Source organism: Sturnira hondurensis, unplaced genomic scaffold (assembly GCF_014824575.4).
Source record: "Sturnira hondurensis isolate 20B ecotype Veracruz unplaced genomic scaffold, ASM1482457v3 Scaffold0020374, whole genome shotgun sequence".
Classification (NCBI taxonomy): domain Eukaryota; kingdom Metazoa; phylum Chordata; class Mammalia; order Chiroptera; family Phyllostomidae; genus Sturnira; species Sturnira hondurensis.
In genome coordinates this window covers 1,587,746-1,614,614 of record NW_028093005.1, presented here as the reverse complement: position 1 = coordinate 1,614,614, position 26,869 = coordinate 1,587,746, and the positions used below count along the sequence as shown (strand labels likewise).

At 46.7% G+C, this 26,869-nt stretch overlaps 1 long non-coding RNA gene and 1 other non-coding gene across 2 annotated transcripts; one reads left to right on the top strand and one right to left on the bottom strand.

The window, feature by feature from the left end:
* Window positions 1-1,844: 1,844 nt before the first annotated feature.
* On the bottom strand, window positions 1,845-26,869 carry LOC118975583 (uncharacterized). The gene is made up of 5 exons (XR_005064097.1): window positions 26,639-26,869; window positions 17,306-17,440; window positions 15,389-15,439; window positions 6,274-6,695; window positions 1,845-3,417 (listed from the first exon to the last, which is right to left on the bottom strand). It is a non-coding gene; the product is annotated as an uncharacterized LOC118975583 (long non-coding RNA).
* Window positions 11,950-12,087, top strand: LOC118975608 (small nucleolar RNA SNORA2/SNORA34 family). The gene has a single exon (XR_005064100.1). It is a non-coding gene; the product is annotated as a small nucleolar RNA SNORA2/SNORA34 family (small nucleolar RNA).

Sequence of the window (26,869 nt, the reverse complement as noted above, 5' to 3'; positions counted from 1 at the left end):
ACAGAGTCCACTCATACCTCCACTCAGTTCCCCCTGGCTCTCCCCCTGCGTGCACACAGAATCACTCCATGAGCTGAAAACAATTCTGAGCCCTAGGCTCCACTCCCAGAAAGCCTAATTTGGGTTGTTTGAGGGTAGGGGTGTTCAGGGCATATGAATGTTTAAAAGCTTCCCGAGTGATTACCTAACATTCTACCAGCAGGAGAGCCTCTGTAATTCATCAGTCATCTCCAGCCTCAGGACCGATGCCTCCCCCCGAGGGCCCCAGGACACCAAAAAGCCCAAGGGGGCCCTGAAAATGCAGCTGGGAGGACTCTCCAAACCCGACTCCCTACAAATACCCTATTAAAAAATTAACCGAATAACCCAATTAGATACCAATTAATGGGTAGCAGAGGACTGAAGGTTTTATAAAAAATAAATTTGATTATCATGTTCTTAACCAAAATTGGCACAAGGAGTAAGTAACTACTCAGTGATAACAACTTTCTTATCAATATCAGGTATTTAAAGTCATTCACATTTTACTGGTAATTTAACATCCTGATAATTCGATACCAGTTAGACACATTACATGTCATTTACATCGGCTGTTGTTTTGGAATCTATGGCAGTGGAGACTGCACCATGGTGTCCACTTCCTCCTTCTGTCCTGGTGACTGCGGAGGACGTGGGACCTCGCAGCCAACGCACTGACAAGCGTCGGACGGGATGAATGTGAAGCATGAATTGCCACCGAGCACAGAGTTCATTTCAGCTTCACACCCTGGTAGCTGGAGCAGAAGTCCAATCTAATGTATTATCTCAGCTAAGCCAGGGCACTGAGGGACTGCTGTAAAGTCCTTTTTATCTTAATTACATTGTACTTTTCATTAACCAGACGACTTTACAGTTACCTTGATGCCGACTCACAGAACCAGATTCTTTCAGATGCATTGACCCTCCACTGCCCTGCAGGTGTTTGACCTGCAGAGACCGTGGGATGGAGGCACCTGGGCGTTCTCGGGGAGAAAGACCATTGATCTGGCCCTCGGGGCTCAATGGGCATGAGTCTGTGTCATTTCAATGTGTCTTTACTAANGGGCACTGAGGGACTGCTGTAAAATCCTTTTTATCTTAATTACATTCTACTTTTCATTAACCAGAGGACTTTATAGTTACCTTGATGCCGACTCACAGAACCAGATTCTTTCAGATGCATTGACCCTCCACTGCCCTGCAGGTGTTTGACCTGCAGAGACCGTGGGATGGAGGCACCTGGGCGTTCTCGGGGAGAAAGACCATTGATCTGGCCCTCGGGGCTCAATGGGCATGAGTCTGTGTCATTTCAATGTGTCTTTACTAAGCAGAGAAAGCGGGGCCTGAGCAAGCTCAGGAGAGACTTCCTGGTGAGATGGAAGATTCAGACTGTAGAGTGGCCATGATTAATGAGATGGAATCATTTCACTGAAAACAAATCCATTGGTGGTATCTTGAAAACTGTTAAAAATGTTTAAATGGGTGATATCCCCCAAAGGTTGTATCATAGAGGGGCAATTGGCTTCTTCATAGGTGCTGGTCCTGGAGGTCCAGGACCAGGTCATGTCTATCTCCAGTGAAGAAGGTGCTGGGTAAGAACGTGGTTTTCAGCCTTGACCGTTGTGGCTCAGTGGGTTGGGCGTCATCCCCACAGCAAAAGGTCACCAGTTCAATTCCTAGTCAGGGCACGTGGCTGGGTTAAGGGTCCTGTCCCTCGTTGGGACGCAGGCAGGAGGCAACAATCGATGTTTCTCTCCCTCTCTCTCTCCCTCCCTTCCCCTCTCTCTAAAAATAAATTAAATCTTTAAAAGAAAAGAATATGGGTGTCAACTTGGGCCAATTCCCCAAGCCTGGATTTGTGCCTCTACAAAACGGGTATAATGACATTATCTACCTTATTGGGCCGCGGTGGGGGCTAAGTTCTTTAAAGCCCACAGCGCTGCGCCCACGGCAGGAGTTCAGTCAACAGTACTTGCTACTGTCACTCTGCTTCCATTGCATGGTGACCTTGGTCCTGTCTGATGCCATTCACCGTCAATGTTACTTCAATACTATTGTCACCCCTCCTCCTTGTGGTTGTTGTTGGGGGTGAGGCAATTGGGGACATCTTTTTGCCCACCACTTAGTTTTTGACCTTTCTCAATCACTTTATTCTGGGTGAGAGTCTTATAAACACCATGGAAACCAGCTTGGTTTCTGAACTCAGTCTGCCCCGAATCGGGAATTTGGCCAACCGTTTTCACAGCAACAAGGGACACTTCATCTCATTTCTTCCATCTTACACTGTGGTTGCTATTTATTGTACTTTGTTGCTGTTTCCTTTCTCCTTTTCTTTGATTTATCTCACTGTGTCAAGTGACTATTTATTCCTATCTTCCCCACTCTCCATTGTTTTGACAATTCTCTCTTGTTTTTCATTCTTCTCATGCTGATTGTCCTAATTCTTACCCACATAAAATACCCCATATTCTTCTGTTGCTATATTAAAACAAGGTATCGATGATTACTCTACCCCCTCCCACACGCCAGAGCCCTTTCTGCCTGGTACTCCTCCTTCTCTCTCTCTCTCTCTCTCCTCTTTACATTTAAGCTCTGTATTTTCACATATTTCTACACCTGATCTTGTAAGACAACTATTACTTTAATTCTCAAAAGAAACAATCTTCTAATTCATGTCTATATTTTGAAATTCAGGAGCCACTTCCTTCTAAGTTCCAAACATCTCTACTTAGTTCCCATTGGACCCCTTTAGGAGCTCGCATTCTCTTTCGTTGCGGTGCTAAAATCCCCTTGCTCTCGCCCGGATCTGTTTCAGGAAGAGACCCCTGCCCCAGGTCTCGCTCAGGTCTGCTCCCCGGCTTTCCATCGCCATCGCTGCAGTGGTCTTCTGCGCCTGCGCGGTTTGCAGGTCCTGGCGCACAGTTCCAATCGTCCAAGCCCGACCAGCGTGAGAAGGCACAGGGCTTCTGCTCCTCTGAGCTCTGCCTCCAGGCAGCCCTCCCCCAAACTCAATATCTGCGACCAGCAACTCAATCATAAATGGCAAAATTGCTATGGCAAAACACAAATTTTAAAAAACAGCCTGCAAATTGGTCATTGGCCAAATTGACCATGTGACAACTTGACCACCATTGAAGTAATTTATGGCAAATTGGTTTGCTTCCCCAGAAAAGTACTGGTCGACCAGCCTTGCTTTGGAGAGGGCACTGAGAGGCAGCTGGCAAATGAGCAGGGAGGGTAGAGTTCAGGCTTCATGCCCCCAGAGTCTCCCTGTGTTGACATCAAAGTCACTCTGCTTTCACTTAGACAAGGCAGACTGTTCTTGTACACCACAGGCACCCATGAGAGTGTGCCTTGATGCGTCTGTAATTGCAAGTCTTGTGTTGGTCACCTCTCAGCCTATTAACAAATATGCCGTAAAAATTCTAATGAGAAAAAACCTGCCTCAGTTTGGAGTGTGTTTGCCAGAATTCGGACGGCAGCACTGACTCCTGGTTCTGCCCGCAGTGGGCAGATAATGGAACAGAGCCAGGCAGATGGGCCAAGTCCCCAGGAGAAGGTCAGACTGGGGGAGGGACCGGAGACTTTGTATCACAGAAAACCGTGGGCCTGGGCTTGGGGGACTGAGGGCAGAAAGGGTGGGATGAAAATCGGGGCGCTCAGCCTCAGCCTAGAGACAGTCAGACACTATGTTCACAGTGGGCACGTCAATAGGGTGATGTCCCAGGAAGAGCAGGTTCTGTGTGTTCCCAAGGGCTGGGCCTGAGCCAGCTGTGGAAGCTGGCCAGTGATGGACCAGTCCAGAAAAGACCAAGTTCCCTTTCATGAAAGGCATGCAAGCCAGACCTGGGACATCACCTGATAGGGATGTTACTAGGAGGTCACCTGATTCCTGGGGATAGATTGGATGATTCCAGGATTCCTGACTACCTGGGAATCTGTAATCCTTAAAATGGCTCACATGCATTGGAGGGAGGGGTCCTGCTTCCTGCCACTCGACACTGTGATTCATAAAAACTTAGCATGTTGAGCCCTGGCTGAGTGGCTCAGTTGTTTGGAGTGTCATTCCATATGACAAAAGGCTGTGGGTTCAGTCCCTGCTGGTGCACAGACCTAGGTTGTGGGTTCAATCCCTGGTTGGAGCACACATGGGAGGCAAGTGGTGGATGAGTCTCTTGTACAACAACCTCTCTCTCTCTCCCCCTTCCTCTCCAAAATCAATAAATATATCCTCAGGCGAGGACTGAAAAAAAAAAAAAGCTTAGCATGTTGAGTTGGTAAGTGTGGTCTCTTGTGTTTAAAAGAAAAAGCCATAACACCTTTGAATTTGCTCCTAAGAATCTGGCATTTATCTTAGAGAGTAAACTCTTTTTTTAGGAAAATCACCATGATGTGCCTTTTAGTTACACAAATACTCACCAGTTGTTTGTGGAGAAAACCATAAAATTACCATTAACCTGAAAACAAATTTTTTAAACCAAGAATTACCTTAGGCTTCTGTTTAACAGCAGTGACTTACATCCCCCTCCCCATGAGGGAAAAAGGTGGTAGGGGTACGAGTAGAAGCTATAAGAATTTTTTCTTGCTTCTGCATGAAATGAATGTGCTGCAAACTGGAGCTGGCTCCTGAGGAAATGCCGGTCCCTTGCAGAGCGCTAACTCAAAGAGAGGCTCCCGACCTCAGAGAGAGCATGCTGACATCACTGCCTGACCTCCTGCTGGAGGAAAGACTGGGAAAGGGAACTGGATGGGACCCAGTGTCCTGGGAATGGAGTTATTTGAGGTCAATAGCCTGACACCTGTGGAGTGGGGCTTCCCTTGAAGGGACTGGATATTCCCTCTGTCAATCATGTTGGGAAATGAGTGGCCCCAGGGAAGGAAGTGGGGAAAGAGGCGGGATGATAGATGGGAATGAGGGGACTCCAGCCTTCCCTGAGCTGAGCTGGCCTTTGTTACATGAGGCAGCTGGAAGTGAAGTTTCCCTGGCTCGACAGGGTCTGGGTCCTTCCAATCTGAGCACAGCCCCTTCTAGAGCAGGAACAAGTTCCTCTTGGTACTATTCTTCCCTTCTCTGAACATAGAACCTTCAGGAAAAGGTATCTAAAGTCGAAGTTTCTTCTCGGCTGAGCTACAGAGAATCAAGAGAAAGGCCAGCCCTGTGCTTGGGGTTGCATCTGGGATGATGAGGGACTGGGGTCCCTGGTAGAAAGCAGTGACACCACAGCCCCCATCGGCCATCATGGGCAGGGCAGTGGAGGGACAGCCAGGACGAGCAATTAAGACTCATGAACAAGAACTAGCCCCACGGGATTTCCCAGGCAGTAGGAGTCTAGTAGGTAAGTGTTTGCTGTCAGTGGTAACTGGGTACTTTATCAAGATGTGACTCCATGTTGTCATCAGAGACAGATGAAGTACCTTCCCACGGGTTACTTCTCAGCAGTCATAGGAAGTGAGCTAGTGTACCTAAAACCAAGACTCAGAGACATAAAGCGTTGGGCCCCAGCTCACCCAGCCAATATGTGGTGCAGCTGGACTGAGGGTCCGTGTTGTACCCTCTTTTCAGTGAACCTCGGTGTCTCTCTCCTGGCCAGGGTTATGGTAGATCCAGGCAATATCCACCACAGACAATGGGTAAAAAATGCAGCAGGGAGTCGGGGGCAGAGCTGAAGAGACCCCAGAAAGAGGGGTGGTTAATAGCCAGAAACCAAACAAAACCACAAAACCACAAATCCAATTAGGGAAAACAGACTTTGGAATTATACTCTCTCAACGGAAATAGAGGAGGCTGAGGCCTGTTGCAAGGCATTGAGGGGGTGAAAGGCTGGGTCTCCTGAGCAGGTAGAGGAGCCTCTGAGTCCACGACTTGTTCCAAACCCCACCGACCTGTAGGATGAGTGGCCTTGATCACACTGCCCACAGACCCCTCAGAAATCCCTACAAAGAGTCACTGGTGACTCCTGGTTAGCAGGTGCTCACTCCCAAGAATGGGCTACATCTAGGACAAGGGCAGCTGATCATTCAGGTCAGGTCAGTGGACATTTAATGAGTCCAAGTGCATCCAGGCCTCATGCTTAGCTTGGAAGAAATGAGGATACGGCATTCATGAACAAGGAGTAAGGCAACGAGGACAAGAAAGTGAGACAAGGGTTGTGACAGAGTGACCCAGGGACACTGGGGACACACAGAGGACAGAGGAGGAGAGGCGTGGAGGCTGCCTCTCCTTTGCTTGCTCAGCTCACCCATCACAGAACTTACCACATGGAACTGAGTGTGAGCCTGAGCCCTGTGCCAGACTCTGAGCCAGCCAAGGGTGGGATGGGGCCTGGTTTCTGTGTGTGTCCCTTACCGTAGGACAGGGTCATGTAGGAGGCACACGGTGAAGAAAGCACACACAGAGTGTGTAGCATGAACAGGGGTGGCGGGAGCAAGGCCTGCAGAGGTGGCCAAATCTCCACGTAGAAGGTCCTGCAACTCCAGGCTGAGGAGCGGAGCTCCATCCAGCAGGTGACAGGGGTACCAAGCAGGGATCAGATTGAAGGGTACAGTGGGAGGCAGCTGCAGGGCAGTGATCTCTGCCTCTGTCCATCAGCCTGTGGGACATCCTGCAAGGGACTAGCAGGACAGTAGCCACTCCCGAGCTGTCCCATCCAAAGTGTGCCCTGGAGCAGGAGAGGAACCTGTGGAAAAGCAAGCTGATATAAATCAGAGCTAACCTGTGCTGATCACTGACTCCCTAAATCAAGAACCTGGCAGATTTTCTGGGCGGGAATCAATCTTCCTGTCCCCACAGTAAATACCGTAATCTTTTTTCCAGTGTGGTTTAGAGAATGTAACTGCCATGCTCATGATTTATTCGAAAATATTCTGCCAGGTTCTGTGAATGAATGGGGAGTCAGCTTTTAAATAGGGGGTCGGAGCATGCCGTACAGTGGTGCCGGGCCTCCCTCCCACGGCACCCCTTTCCAGCAGGCTGCGGGCTTCCACGCTGGCCCGTGAAGGAGCGACCTGTGGCCAGCCACCTGGGCCAAGAGGGACCTGGGGCCTGAGGACAAGCGGCCCACGGCACCAGAATGCCCACTCTCTAGCCAGCAGGGGCCAGAGCAGAGGCAGTGGAGACAGCCAGCACCAGGCCTGTCTCTCCAGCCCTCTTTCCACAGAAGCCAATTCAGGATTTGTATTTTTTTGTAAGTTTTAAAATTACACAGCTAATACAAGAACATGTTCTTGTTATGCATGATTCAAACAAGGCAGAAGTTTCCAGAACAGTACGTAAAACCTCCCTCCAACTCCCTCCCCCCCACCCACCTTCCTACTTCCTCCCTCAGGGACAGTGCTGCACACAGTCATCACCTCACGCCCACAGACACCGTGCTTTTGCCACAGGAGCCGGCCCACACCGCATGTAAGGTATATACAGAGTCATGTGACTTCCCAGTGTTCCAACCTCTCTAAAAAAATACTGCAATAAACTTCTTTGTACATAAATGTATTTTGAGGCATATGTATGAGTTTGCTTTTAAATAAGGTGTTTCTGCTTACGGTTTCGACAGGTTCTGCTACATTGCCCTGCAAACATATTCGCCAGTAAGATGCAAGCGTCTCCATCCCCACAGTGCGGGTGATTCTTTTGTTCAGCCTTTGCCGCACTGACGGCAAAGAGGCCTCATAGCTGGTTCTCGGGAACGTGGGTCACACTTTCCTCCCTGCTCATTCCTGCGCCCAGGGTTCTACTAGGTTGTCTTTTTCCTATGGAATTTCGGGATTTTAGTTTTGTCTTTTGAATATATTGCAAATACTGCATTTCAGTCATTGCTCGTCTTTTAACCTTGTTTGTCTTCCTTGTTCGGAGATGTTCCACGTTTTGATGCATTCAGACCTATCTTTTTACTTATGCCTTCTGGGCTTTGTGACTCACACCAAAAGGCATTTCTTCCCCAGGATTTTATTGTTAATTTTTTTTTGTATTTCCTTTTGATGTTTTTATGTGTCTACTGTTGCACCCATTCCTTGCCTCCCGCATCTCTGTCTCCTCCCTCACTTTTCCCCTCTGACCCCCCACTCTCTCCCCAGGTGATTGACTGTCCTTCAGCCATGACTTCAGTCACCGCCCTCAGGCTCTGTCTCCAGTCTTTGCTCTGGGCTCCAGACTTAGTGCCCACCTGTCTACTTGACATCACAAAAAGGCCACAAACTTGACAAATCCAAAACTGCAGTCAGGGTCTTTCTTCCTAAATCTGACTTCCTTTCTCTCTTAGAAAATGGCTGGCGAGCCTGGGCCTTGCTCTTTGTGAGGCCCCGCCCTTCACCCTCTACATCCACACCCCACCAAGATCGTGCAGGGGTCTCGGTGGCTGTACCTCCTACACTCCCTGCCCACTGCTTTCCTCCCACCCTCCCCACCCTAGACCGGGCTGACTGCATCTCTGGCCAGGGCTTTGGCCTTAGCCAGCCAGCTTGCTTTTCTAGCTCCGCTCTTACCTGCTGAATCCTCTCTCCACACAGCAGTCAGACCGACCTCTTCGAGACACAGGTGAGATCACATCATCCCCCTTTTTTTGAAAACCATTAGGATAAAGAATAAAATCCTGGGGATGGAAATGGGAGGGAGATGGGGAAGGCTGGGGGGTGGGCTGCGATGGGGGTAAAGGGCACAAAACTGTACTTAAACAACAATTAAAATAAAATAAAATAAACAAAATGACCATTAAAAAAGAATAAAATCCTTCCTGTGGCCAACAAGACCTTGTATGACCTGGTGCCTGCCTACTGGTCTGTTCTCGTTCTGTGTGCACCAGCCATACAGTTGTCTCCTGTGTCTCAAACCACAGGTCCTTTGCACATGCTGTTCTCACTGCCTGTCATGCTCTCTCCTTTCCACACCCTATCTCTCTTCTCCAATTAAATACTGTTCTCCCTTTCTCTCTCAGTTCAACTGTCACTTCCATGACTGCATAGATTAGCTCAGGCCCCCATGTTCTATTTTCTCGTCGTATCACACATCTTTTTCTCACAACACCCACCCCATCTCACACCCAGTTTGTGCAGATTACATTTCAGTGTTTGATTATTTGATGTCTGTCAGTCTCCCCTGAGACAAGACCGCTGGCTCTGCAAGGGCAGGAACTGGGTCTGTCTGGCTCAGCACAATGTGCAACTCAGGCTCATGCTCGGTGAACCTCTGCTGTGAGAGCAACTCGTTCTTGGCCTCTAGCAACTCTGCTGCTCCCTCCGCACCAGCAGCCAGGCAAGGCCAGGGCTTCTCTCTCTTCTGAGGTGCAGCAAAGACAAGAAGACTCGTTTCTCTTTGCCAAGAGCTGAGCAAGTCTCAGATCCAGGTCTCAGGGACGCTGGAGAGACAGAGAGGGAGAAGGTATGGGAGGAGGCAAGATGCTCACTTCTTCAGGGAGAGATTGGAATGGAGTGATAAAGCTTTGAGGTGCAGCGTGTCTCCCCTCTCGTGACCTGATCAGCAGAGGAAACTGTGAGTGCGTAGCTGCCGGAAGGGATCAGGGAGGAAGCAGCAGCCGTGAGAGGTCCTGGCAGTTTGTGCTTAAGTGGCGGGCAGTGTCCTCGTGGCCCAGCCACGCTGGACTGAGCTGAAATGCCTTCCGATTCCACTGTCGTGAGCTGGCTCCATGGACAGCCAAAATGCACCATGTCTCCCAGTGGAGACAAGTAGGATGAATTTGCTAATGAGTGAAGGGGAGGAAGGAGAGCATGAATGATGGGTGATACATTCACTCTCACTTTTTTGACACATATTTGGAGAGTTTCTAGTCTGGGGCAAGTCTTAGACTCCACTCTCCTGCCAAGAGATACCAGGGAAGCCAGTGGCATTGTCAAAGGAGTTCCCATCACAAGCCCCCTGGCAAGAGGAACCGACCACAACCAGCGGCCCAGCCCAGGGAGCTTCTTTGTCCCCACAGGCCTGAAGCGCCCTATGCAAGAGACTCACTGGGCAGCTCGGCCCAGGCTGTGCCCTCTCAGGCAGCACCACTGGGAACGGCGGGAGCAACAGTGACACCAGGTACACCGAACAAACCAGTATCACACCACACAAGCCTTAACCTTGAACTGTCGTTAGAACCACTGCCTGCATAAGCAGACAGGGTGCCTGCCTGCTAAATAAAACAATTAAATGCTACCCAATGTCTCCTAACATAAAAGATAAAATGTTGAGCGTACCACCGAAAATCACTTATCACATCAAGAATCAAGAAAATGACCATTTCAAAGCAGTGCAGAAAGGAAATTATACAGAACTAAATGTTTACATTAGAAATGAAGAAGTCTCAGATCAGTCATCTAAGTTCTGCTTCAAGAAACTAGAAAAAAAAAGTAAAACAAACCCAAAGCAACAAGAAAGATCATAAAAATCAGAGTAGAAATTAATGAAGTTGAAAATAGGAAAATGATAAAGAAAATCAATGAAACAAAAATCTGGTTCTTTGAAAAAAAATCAATAAAGCTTACAAACGTCTAGCAAAACTAACAAAAGAGAGAAATACCATTCACCAGCATCAGCAGTGAAGCAGGGGGTGTCTCCATAGACCCTGGAGCCATGAAAAGGAGAACAAGGGAACACTACAAATACCTTTACATTCATAGTACAACACAGTAAAGAAGAAATGGACCAATTTCTAGAAAACCCTAACCTGTCCAAACTTAACCAAGATTAAAGATATTACCTGAATAGCCTCAGAACCACTAAATAAATTGAATCCATAATTAAAACCTTCAATGAAAGGAATCCCCAAGCCCAGGTGGTTTTATGGAAGAATTCTATTAAACACTTAAACAATAACTAACGCCTCTCAAAAGGAAATATACAAATGGCCAGCAGGCATACAAAAAAGTGCTCATCATTATGCATCATCAGAGAAATGCAAATCAAAACGGCTATGAGAGATCATCTCAAACCCTCAGCATGGTCGTCATCAAAAAGACAAAAAAACAATACCCAGTGTTGGCAAGGATATGGACAAAAAAGGAATTTTTGTGCACCATTGGGAGGAATATAAACTGTTACAGCCATTATAGAAGCAGTTTGGAGGTTCTTCAAAAACTAAAAAGAGCACCACTGTATGACCCAGCAGTCCTACCTCTGGGTACACGAGCATACACAACAGAACAGGATATCTGAACTCCCAAGTTCATGGCGGCGTTACTCATAACAGGCAAGACATGCCGTCATCCTAAGGGCCCTCCAACAGATGAATGGGTAGAGAAAATACATAGAGACAATGGAATACTACTCCACTTCACAAAGGCAGATCTTGCCATTTCAGACCACGTGGATACACCTGGGGCTAAGTGAAACAAGCCAGATGCAGAAAAACAAATACCGAATAATCTCACTTACATGTTAAATCTTTTAAAAAGCCAAACATACTGAGAGTAGAATGTGGAACGGTGGCCGTCAGGGACTGGGGTTTGGGGTAAATGGGGGTACTGGTCAAAGGGTACAGAGTTCCAGTTACACAGGATGGGGTTCTGACGATCTCATATACCACATGGTGACTGACTAATAATACTGTATTGAGTACGTGAAATTTGCTAAGAGAATAGATCTTAAGTGTTCTCACCATGTGTTCATTAGATGGATTATGGTAATCATTTTACAGTGTATATCTATATCAAAACATTGCACTGTACATGGTAAATGCATGCAATTTTTGCCAATTATACCTCAGTAAAGCTAAAAACAATTAACCCAAATTTTACACAATCTCTCAGAAAACAGAAGAAGAAAAAGCACTTGCCAACTTATTTTATAAGACCAATACTAAACTGATACTAATATCTCCCATAAATTAAGATGCAAAAATTAACAAAATGTATCAAGGTGAATTCAATAAAGTATAAAAGGTATTATCCACGATGACCAAGTGGGTATGCAACGTTGATTTAACATTCAAAAAAATCAATCAGTTGGCCCTGAGTCAAGGCCAGCACTTTGCTTGAAGCTGCTGGTTTCAAGCAGGAGCCTAGAACAATGTCTTTCTGTGGTCTGTTGACCATTTCAGAGCTTAGGAAATGTAATGGTCAATTCATTAGAAAGAAACATCTGGAAAAAAAAAGAAAAAATTAAGAACAAAATCAATCCATTGTAATCCACCATATCAACAAACTAAAGAAAAATTATATGATCATCTTCATTAACGTAGAAAAACGTTTGACAAAATCCAACACCCACTCATGAGTTTTTAACAAACCAGGAAGTTAGGAATAGAAAGAAATTACCCCGTTGATAAAAGCAGCTCAAAAAAAATCTGTGGCTGTCATCATACTTAAAGGTTAGAGACGTTATACTTTCTCAAAATGTCTGTTCTCACTACTTTTATTTGACATAGCACTAGAAATTCTCGCTACTGCAGTTGCAGTAAAATATATAAAAGACATACATATTGAAAGGAAGAAATAAACTGTTCTTATTCACAGATGATATGATTATCTATGTATAAAGTCTCAAAAATCAACAACAAAAAGTACTCGTAGAACTAACAAGCCCAGCAAGTTCTCAAGATAAGAGATCAGTTCACACAAACCAACTATATTTTATGTACTAACAACATATATACAGAAACTGAAATCAAAAACACAATACTATTTACAACTGCTTCAAAGATGATGGACTACTTAGGTATACTTTAACATAATATGTGCAAGATCAGCATATTGAAAATTACAAAATTCTGGTGGAAGACATCAATTTATTTATCTCTAAATAAATTAAGAGACATGTTGTGTTTATGGATTAGAAGATTTAACATAGTTAAAAGGTCCCCAAATTGATCTACAGGTTTAATGTAATTTCTATCAAAATACTAGCAAGGTTTTTTAGGACATAAACTAGCTTATTTTAAAATTTATATGGAAAGGTACAGACCACAGAATAATTAAAGCAACCTTGATGATGAAGAATAGAGTGGGAGGGATCACTTGATTCAATATCATTGTCATAGCAATTAAAACAGTGTGGGGAGAGACACTCAGATCAATGGAACAGAATAGTGAAACCAAAAGGAGACTCACAAAAATATGCCAACTGTTCTTCTGACAAAGGTGCAAAGGCAATTCAGTGGAGAAAAGACATTCACAGGCAAAGAAATGCACCCTGACCAGTGAGGCTCAGTCGGTTGGACATCCTTACAGGTTTGAGCCCGTGGGTCAGGGCACATGCCTGGGTTGCCGATTTGGTCCCCAGTGGGACCTGTATGAGAGGCAACCAATTGGTGTTTCTCTCTCACATCAATGTTTTTCTCCCTCTCTTTCTCCCTCTTTTCCCCTCTTTTTAAAAATAAATAAAATATAATTTGTACCTCAATCTAAATTTTATTCATTATACAAAATTAACTCAAAATGTATCACTGACTTCTACTAAAATGTAAAACTATAAAGCTTTTAGAAAAAATAGGAGAAAACCTTCCATACCTAAGGCGAGGCAAAGAATTGTTTGAGTTGTTACCAAAAGGATGTTTCAGAAAAAGGAAAATTGCATCAGACTGTACCAAAAGGAAAAAATTTGTCTTGGAAGGATATAGTTAAAGAATTAAAATGCAAAGCAAAAGACTGGTAGAAAATGTTTACAAATCATATATTCAACAAAGAACTTGTATCTCTAATATACAAAGAACTTTCACTACTCAACAGTAAAAATACACAAACAATAAAATTGGAAAGTGAGTAAAATCATAAAGAAGTATTTTGCTGAAGAGGATATATAGATGGCAACTAAGCACATAAAAAGATATCCAACATCAAAATACAAAGGGAAATACAAATTAAAACAATAATGAGATATCCCTACACATCCATCAAAATAGTGCCCACGCCGAATGCTGGCAAGGATGTGGGGAACTGGATGACTCCTCCAGTGCAGGTGGGAATGTGAAAGGCACAGCAGCTCTAGAAACCAGTGTGGCGGTTTCTTATGACACTAAATATGCAATTACCACACAATCTACCAGGTGTGCTCTTAGGCATTTATCCTAGAGAAATAAAAGCGGTATTCACTCAAAAGTCTGTACGTACTTGTTTATAGCAGTTTTGTTCATAATAACCCCAAAATGAAATTAACCCAGATGTCCTTCAAAAGATGAATGGTTAACCAAACTGTGGTACATTCATAAAATGGAATATTACTCAGCAGTGAAAAGGCACAAATGATTGAGATATGCAACATCTTAGAAGATTCCACATGGAATTATGCTGAATGAAAGAAGCCAGTGCCAAGAGGGTGCATACTGGGCAGTTTCATTTATATAACATTTTTGAAATGACAAAATTTTAGAGACAGAAAACAAATTTGTGATTGTGTGGGATTAGGACCGGGGGCAAGAACAGGAGGGAGGTGTGTGTAATTTGAAAAGGCAGCATGAGGAACTGCTGTTCTGATGGGACAGTTAGGTATCCTAATTGTGGTGGCGAGCAGGTGACTGCACATGTGATGAAGTTGTACGTAGCTAAACACGCACGTATACACAGATTCACACAAGTAAAACAGGAGAAACCTGAACGAGATGGATGGATTTTATCCAGGCCAACATCCTGGTTATGACATTGTGCTATAGTTTTGCAAAATGTTACCATTGGAGGAATATGGGTAAAATTACACAGGCTCTCTCTGTATCATTTTTAAAAACTGCATGTGAATCTATAATTATCTCGATAAAAATTTCAATTAAAAAAAATTAGCCCTGGCTGGCATAGCTTAGTGGATGGAGCACAGGGCTGTGAACTAGAGAATCGAGGTTCAAATCCAAGTCGGGGAACATGCCTGGGTTGCAGGCCAGTTCCCAGCAGGGGACTCATGAAAGGCAACCATATATTGATATTTCTCTCCCTTTCTCCTTCCCTTCCCCTCTAAAGATAAATAAATAAATAAAATTTTAAAAAATTAAGCATACCCCTACTATAAGATCTGGTTGTTTCAGTCCTGATTGTTTACCCAAGAGAAATGCAAGACAATGTCTTTACAATGACTTGTGGGCCAACACTGGGACCAACCCAAGTGTCCAACAACAGCTGAACAGATAAACAAACTGCAGTATATCCATGCATTTGGAGTATTATTCAGCCATGAAAAAGGAATAAAGTACTGATACATGCTACAACATGGAGGAAACTTTCTTTCCCCACTGGCTAAAGTAAAGAAGCCAGAGAGGAAAGAACAGTGAGTGTGTACTATAGCATGCCATTATATAAAACTCTAGAAAATGCTAACTAATCTACAGCCTAAGAAAGCAGATCAGTGGTTGGCTACAGGTGGGAGTACATCAAAAAGTGTAAGGGAACCTCGGGCAATGGGTGTGTTTATTTTCCTTATTGTGGTGGTGGATTCATGCTGCATGCATATGTCAAGACTTACCTGATTGGACACTTCTAGTGTGTCCTGTTTCCTGTGCCTCTCTCCATAAAGCTGGAAATGAAAAGAAGAAAATGGATGAGTATATGAATTAGTAAATAGATCAGGACTGCATATACAAGTTTAAAAATGGATGAATGAGGAATAAAGGAGTGAGTGATGATAGATTAGAGGTGAATAATAAACAGATGAAGGAGAAACTGAATCAATAAAAAACAGGTGGAGCCCTGACTGGTGTGGCTCAGTGAGTTGGTGTCATCCCACAAACCTCAAGGTTGCTGGTTTGATTCCCAGTCATGGCACACGCCTGTGTTTCGGGCTGGGTCCCTGGTTGGGGGTGTGTGGGGGCAGCCAATCGATGTTTCGCTTGTGCATCGATGTTTCTCTTTCTCTCTTTCTCCCTTCCTCCTCCTCTCTTTCAAAGAGATAAATAAACAAATAAAACTTTTTTAAGAAAAGCAGGAGGAGAGTGTCTAAGCAGAAGCCAAGCTTGCAGATCCATTCTGGGTTCAAGTCCAAAATTCAGACTTAGTCTCTGCCCTCGGTTTCTGTGGAGTTCTTGAATTCAAGACCCAACCTGGCTGAAACCCAGGACCTTCCATTCCCCTTCCACGGGCTCCTGGGTTCATTGGCACATCCTCAGAAATGCTGCCAGCATGCTCTGAAATGTCCCTCTAGCTCAGAAAGCAGCAGCCCAGACATCAGAGCAGGAAAGGGGCAAGGACTACCTCATGGGCCCAGCACAGGATGTCAGCTCCAGGGATGTGGTCAGAAATTGGTGGACTTGAACACCCGCTAGAAGATCCCAGCCCCCTTCCCCATGGCTGCCCTGTGCTGAGGTACAGAGCAATCAGCTTGTGAGGTTGTGAGGCTATGAGGTTATGTACTTAGGAACAGCCTTGGATGCCTGAGTCATGGTGCAGAGGAGAGGGTTCCAGAACCACAGGAGAATGAAGGGGAGGCACTGTGGGTGAGGGGGAAGCAGCAGGGGGAGATGGGAGGAGGGGTCGTTATCAGAGGGAACACAGCCCAGGGAGATGGCTATGGGGCAGAGAAGCTGGCAGAGAGGAACTGGAGAGCTCACTGCAGGGAGACGTCCAGGGCAAGGTGCGCAGGACAGAAGAGGCCCCCTTTCTGAAGCCACATCAACCACAAACTCCCAACATCACCTGGAAGTGATCATCAGCCTACCGGGCTGGAGGTGTGGGGCTTCGCCACCCCAGCCACCTCTACCCAGGGATCTGGAAGGGAAATCACAGCCCAACCTAGGGAGTGGATCCGGGCCTCACTGAACACCAGGATCCTTCCTGTGTGACTATCCCAGGAGTGAATTTCTCTAAGAATTGATCAGACCCGATGCTGACTCATCCCGATCTCACAGCCCGTTTCCAGACGCTCCTGACTTGATCTCCCCTCTGTCATTCATACCTTCAACATGACAGAAGACAGGCGCTAGGAGCAGGGACAAGCCACAGCGGGGGGTTGGTCTCCTCGGTCAGCTTTATAGGCAGGGGATTCTGAAATGCTGAGCCACAGGGTACAACCTTGGTTTTGGGTCAGCTTCCTAGGGCTCCTGAAGGTGAGTGAGGGGCCCCTTGAGGGAGCCCACTGAACCTGGTCACTGTCTCTGTGTGGTTCCATTTCCTGGGAGGGAGGCATCAGTCCCGCCTACATCAGGGAACTTCACACATTTCCTTGACACCAAGAACTCCAGCCTCTGGAATAATGGGCCCATCACTGGAGCACCGGTGACAAAGTCATTTTTCAGGAAGCCATTGTTTTGGGGAAGCCAGGGCAGGGAGAGGCCTTAGGCACTGCGTAGCCCAGGTGCTGACTTCCACTCTGACACAGCTCCAGTCTCAGGAGGTCCAGCCCCCCCGACACACATAGAGCAGCCCCCTCCTCCCAGGACACACTGACCGAGAAGGCTTTTCTGATGTAGATCTGAAACTCTCTCTGTGGACTTTCCGTGGCCTGAGCCTTGCCTCAAAGACCTTCAGATAGGCAGAGACGCTGGCCGAGGGCCCTGATGCCCTGAGCCTGGGTCACTTTTTCCTGCAAGAGAAGAACAAAGCGGTCAGCGCCTCACAGCCCCTGGGCCTCCCCACCTTCTCACAGGGGCAGGGGTGCCCCACATTTTACTCGAGGTTCTGGTTTCAGGTAACAAAAATGCACTGGGAGTAGTTCACACAAATAAAAATGGGGGCAACTGAAAAACTAAAGGGGTGTCTCCTGGAATACAAAATAAGAGGACCCTCCAGGTCTTGAAAGGAAATACAACCAAGACTAGAGACGGAGTAGGAGCTGAGGCTGCTCCTTCCCCGCCTCTCCAGGGCCCCTGGTTTCTGCGCCCTCCTTCTGCGCAGCTGCTGTTTCTCCCCCCCCCACCTCCTTTCCCTCCCCTCCCCTCCCCTCCTCTCTCTCTCCCCACCCCCCACTCTCAACCACTCTCAACTTCAGTCTGTCCCAGCTCTGGCTTTGTATTACTTCCGTTCAAGGGCCCAGCTAAAGCTGGTCATTGTCTCTGCATAATTCCATTTGCTGGGAGAGAATCTGACAGGTTCGGCCTAAGTCAGCTGTCCACCTGCAGTCTCCTCAACTGTGATGGGGATGGTGGTGCGGAGAGGGGCAGCCATGCAGCCACAGGGCCCAGGACTGCCCAGGGCCCCTGGGTGTCTGAGGGGAATCCGAAAAAGGAAAATGGATGAAACATGCACACGGAGAGGTGTTCCCTACCACGTGGACGCCTCACCTGAAGGCCACACACACCCATACCCCTGCTTTGGGAATACGGCAGCCCCACCAGGCCTCTGGCCTTGAGACAATACCCCTGGATCCTGGTCTATCCGGCCTATATCTTACGTCCTGCTGAATGAGTAGGATATGAAATAACTTTTTATTTCCCTCAAGATGACATACCCAGAGCTGGCAGACAGAGTCTGCAGTTCTAAAGAAGCCCTGGACTAAGGATTATAAAACATGGGTGCAGGGGGCAGTGGCGCATGGCGGGAGACCCTGGCTTTGGGGTTGGGCTGAACTGTGTGTGAGTACTGGGTCCTCCTCAAGTCGCTCCAACCTCACCGGGCCTCCCACAGCAAGTTTTCCCGATGCTGCGGAGAGAGACCCAGCGAGAGAGGCCACAGGCCAAGCATGGTGCCTAGTTCGTCGCTGGCCATCCACACCCTCCAGACTCTGGTGGGGGGAAAACAACTTTGGCCCTCAGGACCAATTCCCCTGAGGAGGGGATGTCACCATACAAGCTGTGGGTCCCACTCACATTGCTGAAGGCTGTGTCCCAGCCCAGTGGCAGCACTGGGAACCGAAGGTGAAGGACATGTGATGCCAGGCCTTGGCACACTTGCCATCGGAAGGGGAAATTAGTAGCAAGCCCAGGGCTCACCATGCCTCTGACACTTCCTCATTGTGACCTTTGGCAGATCCCCTCACTTCTCTGGGCCTGTTCCTCATCTGCGAGAGAGGGTGGGATAGCGATACCTACCCCCTTGGAATGGTTGTAAAGATTAAGTGCTGAAGTAGTTAACAGTGTGACCGTCACATAGTCCCTGCTATGTATTACTTTCCAAAGCAGAAAGAGAGGTGTATACGGTGTCCACGAGAGCACAGTGTGGAGAGGGCAGCGTGGATGCCAGGGGGGAACAGTTTGCAGAGGGAGCTGCTGGGTGCACTGAGGGGAGAGAGGAGTCAGGGAACAGCACGGGGCACCCAGTGCTAGGTGGAGGCCTCAGCATGGGTGAAGGGGTGGAGGTGGGTTACAAGCACAGCAGGTCCTTCAAGGAGCAGGAGCAGGAGTCAAGAAGGACAGGACATTTGGTTGCTGGTGGGAGCACCCCTCTGGACAGTGGTCTGACTGGGGGGATGGAGAGTTGAGTGTGGGCAGTCTGCAGTGCGGGAGAAGGCGGTGCTCACAAGGCGTGAGCTGCACGGAGCTCAGCGGTAGGGCTGAGGACACAGGCATCATCGGAAGAGTGGAAACCAGCCTTGCTCCTTCCCCAGGCTGCCTCCAGGATGATCCGCGCCTCTGACCTTCCCACCGGAGCATTTCCTCCCTCCAGCCACGACCCTCAGAAGGTCCTTGAATGTGCAACTTTTTATGGATCACATTTATTCTGCCGGGGAAACCAGCCCTCAACCGAAACGGTGCCCGGGCATGAATCATAGTGTCCAAGGCGCAGAGAAAATGCAGCAAGTCAGCAGTTATCGGGTGGGGCCCCAGGGTTTTCATTCACAAAGGGATTTTTCAATTTTATTAAAATCAATAGGAGTTTTATTATGGTATAAATGCAACGAAGGCCCCTTGCTCCTAGGATGACAAACCATGCTGCCACAGTGGCTGGAACGAGAGCCCCCTGCTGGAAGAGACCATCTCTGGCAAGGAGGATGTTCACACCCAGCGTCAGGCCTGGAGAGAGAAGATCTGTGGCTGAAGAAACACGCCTGCCACAAATTTCCCAGCAAAGGACCACATCCTATACGGTGCGACCTCTCCTCATGTTCTCTTGAATCTCTAGGAAATCATGACATCATTGGTAGGCTGAAGATTTTAGTGGAAACCAGCAATGGAGTCAACTTCCGCATTAAGATTAGCTCCGAACAGAGACTGTCCTGTGGGAACAAATGGCACAGATAAGAAGTGTACATGGAAGCCCTTTGTATACTATGAAGTGCAGTCCACCTGCTGTGCTTATTCCTTTACCCTTATTATTGTTCATAACCCTGGGCACCCAGGCCCTATAAGCAGAGTCTTGGAGAAAGGACCACAGAGACTACAAGCTCAGAGTTGATGGTGGGAGCCCGAGGGCAGTCCCCACAGAAACCAGGACAGGGGACCCAATCAATAAATGAACAAGGCACGAAGGAGAGAAAAAAAAAGAAGAATCCAGCCACATCACCACCACCACCACCCCCCCACACACACACATGCAGCTCTGGGAATGGGGGGGGGGGGGAGGAGGTCCTCTCAGGGCAGGGTCCCAGGTGTGGGTAGCTCGGCTCTCAGAGGCGGCCCAACGCCCAGGGCAGCTGTGGCAGTGGGCTCCTGGCTGCCTGCACCAGCTCCCAGGACCCGTCCCTGTGACTCGAAGGAGGCTGTGTTCGGGGTGGAAGTTCTAGGCTGGGCTGGGAAAGCAGCTCTGCTGGCTCTAGGCTCCGTGGCTCTAGCCCCCTATCTGAGGCGGCCTGGCAACCCTAGCCACCAGGATGAAGCTGGTCAGTTTGAGAACCACAGTAATAATTTGTCCGGAACGACAATCAGGTCCTGCCCCCAGGGGACTGGACCTGCAGAGGCGGCAGGCACCAAGGCCTCAGAGCTGCTGGGAGTGTGGACAGAGGCTGCCAGGCCTCCTGGGAAGCTGCTGGCCTGGTTGTCCACATCTGGGACTATCGACAGCCTGCTTTCCGAGAAGCCGGGCAGGGCCCGGACCCAAGGCACCGGGCCTCCAGGCTGCCCTAGGGGACAGATTCCAGCCAGGGTGGGGACTATGGCTGGGAAAGAGTATGATGTGGATCCTGCAAGCCTTGGACTTTTTAAATTAAAACAACAGTAACAACCAAGGCACTGAAAATTCCAACCCTAACAAACTGGTTTGCATTTGCATGTCTCTCCTTCCAGCCTGTGTCCGCACAGGCACACCTTTTTTCTTTATCGCAATTGTGATATGCGCATAGTTTCGTACTCACGTGGGGGTTTTGTTCGCTTAGCCACACATAAAAAACAGTTTTTCGTGTTCCTGTACATTTTTATAATCAAATTTAATAGTGTGTAAACCAAAATAGCATGGATGCCCCCTAATTTACTAAATAACTTTCCTGTTACTGGGGATACAGGTTACTTTGAAATTTTAATTACTGAGTCATGCCATGTCGAGTATCTTCAAAGGGATCATTTTATTCTTTTCAGAAGCAAACTAATAGGACCAAAGGACATAAATATTTTCAACTCATTGCACACAGTTTCCTTAAAGAGTGGAGCTAGTCACATCACCTCTGAGGACAACCAAGTTTGGCTGCACCCGATCCGCCGCCCACACCCTCACCCCAACCTCGCCACGGTGGCTCGTCGCAAGTGTACATTTGGGGGCGACGTTTCCTGCTATTTTAGTAACTATCAAACCGCACCTCAAGCCTGCTTTAATTTTAATTGCTCTGAATTCCTAGCAAGGCTAACCATTTTCCCGGTGTTTGTTAACACATCGATTCGCCTCAAGTGAATAGCATGCTTAAATGTGTTGCCTACTTATCTGTTGGGTCATAATCTCTCTTCCTCATAAAAAATTTAATGAGCTCTTTCTGTGGCACAGCTATCAGCCCGTCGTTACTGCCGTTGGGGCGACCGCCTCTGCCCGCCCGGCGTTCTCTCGTTCTGTTGCACTTTGTTCGTGGGGAGGAGCTTCTGCGTTGTTCTCGCTGTGGTCTGTACAGTCCTGTGGGGTCTCCCCGCGTTTCAAAGATGAGAGGGGTCGTTCTTTATAAATGTAATAATTATTGCCTTTTGTGCTAACTTTTCTATTTTTTAAAGATCTTTAGCTCTTTAATCCATCTGTGGTCTATTTTTTTTTAAATATTTTATTTATTTATCTTTAGAGGGGAAGGGAAGGAGAGAGGAAGGAAACATCAATGTATGGTCGCTTCTCGTGCATCCCCTGCAGAGAACTGGCCCCTGCCAGAAACTGGCCTGCAACCCAAGCATGTGCCCTGACTGGGAATCGAACCGCGATAGACTGGTTCGCAGGCCCGTGCTCAATCCACTGAGCTACACCAGCCAGGGCTCATCTGTGGTCTATTTTGGTATAAGGGGGAGTTCAAAATTAAAATTCTTCAATGCTAGCCAATTTCCCATCATTCATTTTTAATAATTTTTTAAATTATTATTTTATAAAGTGCTCTAATGTTGAACCTTCTAGATCTTGAGACTTGCCCTTCTTTTTAAAGAATGTCCTTTGATGCCCATATATCTTTGGAACAGAACAGAAAGCCCCGAAACAAACCCACGCCTTTACGGTCAATTAATATTTGACAAAGGAGGTGAGAGAACACAGTGAAGTAAACACAGTCTCTTCAATAAACAGTGTTGGGAAACGGAACAGGTGCAGGCCAACAAGAAACCAGGACCACCAAACAAAACCATACACAAAGCCAGAATGGGTAAATGACTTAAATGTAAGTCACAAAACCACAAAAATCCTACAATGAAACACAGGCAGTAAAAATCTCAAAAATCTCTTACAGCAGTACTGTTCCCAATGCATCTCCCAAGGCGAGGGAAACGGAGGGAGGAGTGAACAGATGGGTCTCAGCAAACCCAGAAGCCTTTGCACAGCAAAGGAAGCCAGCAAAATACAACAAGGGAACCCGCCCAGCGGGAGAACGCATTTGCCAGTGATACATCTGATAAGGGTTAATTTCCAAAATATATGAAGAACTTATACAACTCAACACCAGAAAGACAAACAGCCCAGTTAAAAAGGGGGTTTTTTACAGGTGACTAATAGACATATGAAAAATGCCTACCATCACCAGTCATCAAAGGGATGCAAATTAAAACCACAATGAGGTATCACCTCACACCTGTCAGAATGGCTATCGTCAATAAATCAACAAACAAGTGTTGGCAAGAATTCGGAGAAAAGGGAAGCCTGGGGCAGCCACTGTGAAAAACAGTATGGAGTTTCTGTGGAAAATTAAAAAATGGAACTGCGTTTTGACCCAGCAATTTCATTTCTGGAAATAGATCTTAAGAATCCCGAAACACTAATTTGAAAGACCATATGCACTCCTTTGTTCATAGCAGCATTATTTATAATAGCCAAGGATCTGGAAACAGCCTGAGTGTCCATCAATCAGTACATGAATGGTTAAAAAAGCTGTGGTACATTTACACAGTGGAATACTACTCAACTGGTAAAAAAAAAAAAGGAAGGAAATCTTACCTTTTGTGACAGCATGGATGGACCTGGAGAGCATTATGCTAAGTGATATAAGCCAGGCAGTGAAAGACAAATACCATATGATTTCACTTATATGTGGAATCTAATGAACAAAATAAAATGACAAACAAAATAGAAATAAAGGCATGGATGCATGGAACAGACTGACAGCTGACAGAGGGGAGGGGGAACTGGATGAAAGAAGGTGAAGGGATCAGCCAAAGAACACATGTGCATAATCCATAGACAAAGACAACAGTGTGGTGATGGCCAGAGGGAAGGGGGCATGGGGCCTGGGTGGAGGTGGGCAAAGGGCAGGGGGGAATGGGGACGTCTGTAATAGTACCAACAATAAAAATAAAGTTAAAAAATAAAAAAAGACTGTCCTTTTGAAATTGTCATCTGTTTGCTTTACCAGAGCCTGTAAAGTTCAGAAAAATACTGTTGAGATCGATCGGAGGTAGGTTATGTTTGCAAAATGACCTAAGGCACTGAGACATTTCCCAACACCAAGAGTGCGCGTTTGGAATATATTACGTCTGTCACCCTGCCCCCACCCCACAGGGTCTGCAATTCTCTTCAGAAAGGCCAGGCATATGTTATGGCTATTTTTAAGTGTGTTAGATCACTTGTTTCTGTCATACACGGATTTTTTCATTATGTTTTCTAGCAATTGCTGGTATTTAGAGGGATTGCCAGTTTTTTGTGTGCCGCTTGTATTAGCATTCTTTCTTAAACTCTTCAATTTGTATATTTTTCCTGATTCTTTTGTAAAAGGAGAAAGATTTATGCGATCTGAAGAGAAACCAGAGTATATTTTTCCTGATTCTTTTGTATCCAACTCTCCATACAGAGGTTCTTGTGTTGTCTGTTTTTTCTTTTATCTTTTCTTACTGAACTAACCAGGATTCCAAACAAGAGCAACTTGAACTACCTTTACTCCTTTCAGGAACTGGGTAGGGTGTAAACTAATTTGTTCATTCATTATTAGTGTAAAGATAAAGGAATTCATTTTTGTTCCTAATTTTGAAGTTACCTTACCCGTGCTGCTTTGGGGTTTAAAACAGGTATGCTTTATTCTATTGAAGATACTTTTAATTCTGACACTATAATGTTTTAAAATGATTGTCATCGAATTATTTTCAGAGTAACTATTAAGATGATACTATGCCTTTTATTTTGGTCCTCATGTTGAGTGAATAGTGACATTTTCCTCCAGTGACAAAGCTGGAATTTCAATCTTGTTATTTCATTGAGTTGTCATTTTAGGAAAGCATCTTTAAGGTTGCCAGCCCTTGAGTGTGGCTTCCAGTTGTGCAATAACCAGCAAACACAGGTGAGAGGTGTTTTCAGATAGAATTCTTTCTGCTTGTGATCATTCCAGGGCACTGGTGTTTCAAGGGCAGTAGTAAAACAGAGATGCATCTGGAAAACTGACTCTTAAATTTTTTAAAAAATTTTTACTTATTGGTTTGAGAGAGAAAGAGAGAGAACATCAATTTGTTGTTCCACTTATTCATGCATTCATTGGTTGATTCTTGTATGTGCCCTGACCAGGGATGAAGCCCACCACCTCAGTGTATGGGGACAACACTGTAACCAACTGAGCTACCGGACCAGGGCCTGACTTAAATTTTAAGTCCCTCTTGTGAAGACCAGAAGATTAACTGAAAATGATGGAGACTTCTCTTTGAAAGGAGTGTTACAGAACAGACCTGTGGTGGGGTGTGAATGAAATACTATTACTGAAAGGACCCACCCTTGTGCTCCGGGGTCCCCATCCCCACCCCCGTGCTAGGTTCACCTTGTCCAATGCCAGGGAAAGACGGCTCTCAATAGCAGAGATTGGTGAAAGGAAAGGAATTATTTAAAAGTTATACAGACTTAGAGTAGTGACTTAGTGTCTTCATTAAAATACTAAAGTCCTTTAGAATACCCACAAACACACACAGCCCTTCCTTCTCCCTCTGCCCAGCCCAGGGCACCTATCTCAGGAAAAGAAGAAGTCTGTGGTTCAGGCAGCCCCTCGTTCCAGCAGCATCATCTGTGTCTCCACCCCGATCTCCAGTTAATCCAAAACCACGTGGCACCTTCTCATGGCCCACCAGCAAGACTCCTTTCACCCCTTTCTTCCAGGCAAAGTCTCTCCTGCTTCCTAAGCCACATGGCAAAAAAGGGCACACCCTAAAGCTACACGGTTCCAACTTCTGCCAAAGCCCTGTGGTCCCAAAAAGCCCCGCGTGGCTGTTGCACCTGGGTTTAAATCCCAGTGCCAATCTTCCTCTGCAGCCCCATTTCCAACTCCTCCCACATTCAGTTACACCTGCCAACATTCCCGTATTCTTCCAGCTTTACTGGGCTGCCATAGTAAGTCCAGGCAGGCGCCGCCCCATGTGGTGGAGCCAATCATCTGCATTCTTTTACCCAGGTTCTGTAACCAGGGGGAGTTGCCTCCCAGTTACATCCTGGGTGGAAGTCACTCAGGATGCCTGGCTCAAAGCAGTGGCCACAGCTATTTAACATATCTATGGAACCAGTTAAAGGCTATAGATATGTTAAATGACCATGCCAGAGGTTAGCTGCAAGACTGTTGTTATTCAAAACAGCTCTCAATGTCCTGCTCCATGTGTCCCATCCCCCAGCTCAGACTTGTCAGTGTGACAGACATCCTATATATTTTTTTTCTTTTTAATATTTCCTAGACACACTGAGTTCTGGACCCCATTACAAATCCCCATTTGCCCCCCCCACACACACACATAGCTACACTCTGTTACAGGAGAGCTCAATGAGTTTTACTTAAAATTTAACTGAGACCCAAGTGCACATCACAACGGTAACCACCACACACACTGGGACCTCCATGACCAGTTCTCCCTCCCACAGCCAAGACCGCCCTCTGGCCTGCCAACACCCACCACCCTCTCTGCACCCACAGCAGTCTGCCCCCAGGCACTTGCCCCAGGCCTCTTCTTTCTGCCTCACTGCAGGAGATGTTTGTTCTGCTCCAATTAGCAGGAACAGTTACTGCTTCTCTGTGATCCCAGCTGAAAAGAGAGCCATGTCCTGCACGGCCTGGGTGACCGCCACGCAGCCCAGTTGGTGGTGGCAGTCGGTGTGAGCCAAGCCCAGTCACTTCCTCACTCCCACCACCCAGCGGACCACAAGTTTCTAAAACAATCCCACGGACCCTTCACCTGAATTCCATGTGAAACCTGTGAGGCAGGTACACTGGGGTTATGGCTAATATCCCCACTTTACAGATGGAAACTGAGGCACACAGAGAATAAATGGATCGCCTAAAACTCACCCAGCTAGGAAATAGCAGGGCAAAGTTCCCAAGTCAATTCCAACAGGATTCCAAACCTAACGGTCTTTTTACCACATCGCACTGTCTTCCTGCAGGGTAATCGCCTCTTCTTTCAAGCTTGAAATAGAGAATTCAAATGTCTACAGCTGAGGGAGTTAAGTGTGCGTTTGATTTAAGCAACGTGAAGCTTCCAGGTGTGTGGAGTGTGCAGGGGCCACCTTGGGCTGGGTA